The sequence below is a fragment of the Echinops telfairi genome, unplaced genomic scaffold (assembly GCF_000313985.2).
Source record: "Echinops telfairi isolate 266 unplaced genomic scaffold, ASM31398v2 ScPeMD7_7466;HRSCAF=8504, whole genome shotgun sequence".
NCBI lineage: Eukaryota > Metazoa > Chordata > Mammalia > Afrosoricida > Tenrecidae > Echinops > Echinops telfairi.
In genome coordinates, this window is record NW_022111366.1 from 731,583 (window position 1) to 733,827 (window position 2,245).

Consider the following 2,245-nt stretch of genomic DNA (forward strand, 5'->3'; position numbering starts at 1 on the left):
GTGTGTGTGTGTTTATGGGTAACCTGTGGCTCTTGGACTTTGTAGTGGAGGGTCTCGCTAGCCGCTGGGTTGAGATGGTTCCTCTGGTGAAGTCTGGCTTCCCATTTCACACAGTGTTTGTTCCCGGCCTCTGACATTCTCCCCTGGGAGGACATTCGTGGGGACAGTTCCTGTTTCCCTGCCTTTGCAGGCCCTGGCCTTCCTGAACCTGATATGATTGTTTCTCCGGGCACAGTGCAGAGGTGCCAGCAGAGAACGGAAGTTTCTCATGCCTCAGCAATTTTTAAAGGCTGAAAAGAAAAGGCTATTGAACTTGGGAAGGCTGGACCTGAAGCCCGTTCTTCCGGTGAGGGCGTGGGGACATTGCACAGAGTCCATCCACCAGCGCCAGGGGCCAGATACTCAACAGTGGAAGAATTTGACGCCCGTCCATCAGTGTAGCGGTGAAAATTGTACTGAATTCCCTCTTGCTCTCCAACTGTGACATTTGGGCACTGTTCTTGGGAATCTGGGGACATGAAATGGAGGATTTAGTCTCTGCCTCTCCTCCCACCTATATTTCCACATTGTCTTTCCCTTTAACAGCCATCCAGTCATTCATTCCTCTATGCACCTGTTGAGCAAATATGTACATTTAAAATAAATATTTAATATATATTAGATATATATTTAGTACCTACTCTGTGGCAGGCACCATGGCAAACAGTGGAAATTTGTCCTTAACTGAGATGCCGCGCCTTCCCCGAATGCAGTTACCGTTTGATAGAGGAGAGTCTACACCAGGCATAGACAGATGACAGCACGTGACAACCAAAATGATAGTGCCAGGACGCGTTGCTCAAAGGTCTTTGAGGCCTGGCTCTGGGTGTGCTGCCGCCTTAACTGTCTGATCCCACGTCGTGTGTGGCACATCACAGACAGAGTATGGATGTTTGCTGAGTGAGTGAGTCATGATGCAGGGGGATGAAGCCGCATCACATAACGTGAAATGAACAACAGTGCTAGGGTTCTATAGATCTGAATAAGATTCTCACTGCTTCCTTGGCTGCTGTGGTTTGGGGGAAAGTTTAGCCATGTTAGCCCCTCCATCCTGGCAATATTTATTGATTACCTAATTTGAAAGCTTAGGACAATACCTACTGTAAGGAGACTATGAGAACGGATGAGTTACTGTGTGCACAGTATGTGGTGAATAGGTGATCAAGAAATAGCTTATATGATCCGGTGGTGTCATATAAACTAACAGATCTATTTCTGTTGGGTTGATTCGGACTCATTACAATCCCGGGTGTGTCCGAATGGAATTCTGCTTCCTTGTGTTTTCAGTGGCTGAGTTTTCAGAAATTGATTCCCAGGTCTTTCTTCCAAGGCATCTGTGATAGGTAGGTCTATTGTGCTAACCTGGCCAGTAAAACATGTGGGAGTAATATGGTTGCAGTTTAATTGAAGGGCAAAGAGATAAATGGCTTGGCAGCCCTCGCCTTTCCATCTCTTGCTCACTGATGATCGGACCAGTGTGCCGCTGCCTTAGCTGGTTCTCTGCCTCAACCTGAGCGCTACACTACCTGTGGGATACCCAACCCGTGGACTGTGTCACGATAGTTTGAGGTTCCTTCGAGTCCTGCTTCGCCACACTGCTGGTATATATGTCACTGAGCTGGGGACTATCGGGCCCTGTTATCTGGCTGACTGTTGGTGAGCTGCCCTGCTGTTTACTGCCTGTGGCCGACTGCCTGTATTGCTCTACAGAAGGCTACGCTGTCTGCTTCCTTGACTTGCACCCAGCAGCCCTCATGAGTCGAAAGACTGCCAGTATATTAACTGTTTCATGGAAGTGAGTTGAACTGAGCCCTCTGTACTGTTCTTTGGACTAATTAGCTGTTTATTTCTTTGTGTTGTATCTATCTATCCACATATATAGAATCATAAGTATCCTGGTTTTGTTTCTCTAGAGAACCCTGTCTAACACAGCATCTCTGGGAGGACTTGAAATGTCAATCTTTCAGGTAGCAGCTGAGCCTGTTAGCAGTTTGCACCACTAGGAATTTCTTCATATCATCAATAGTGGACAATAATGGTTAGGTGAATGGCAGAGAACACATGATATGACATGTGGGGAGGAAGTGGCCACAGAGCTCTGAGGTTCTCACAGAGATAGAGGGGACTAAGTTGCACCTCGGAAACTGCCCACTCTTGAATACGCAGAAGCAGGGGACAAGGAAGTGCAAAGGGCATAGCATGGTGA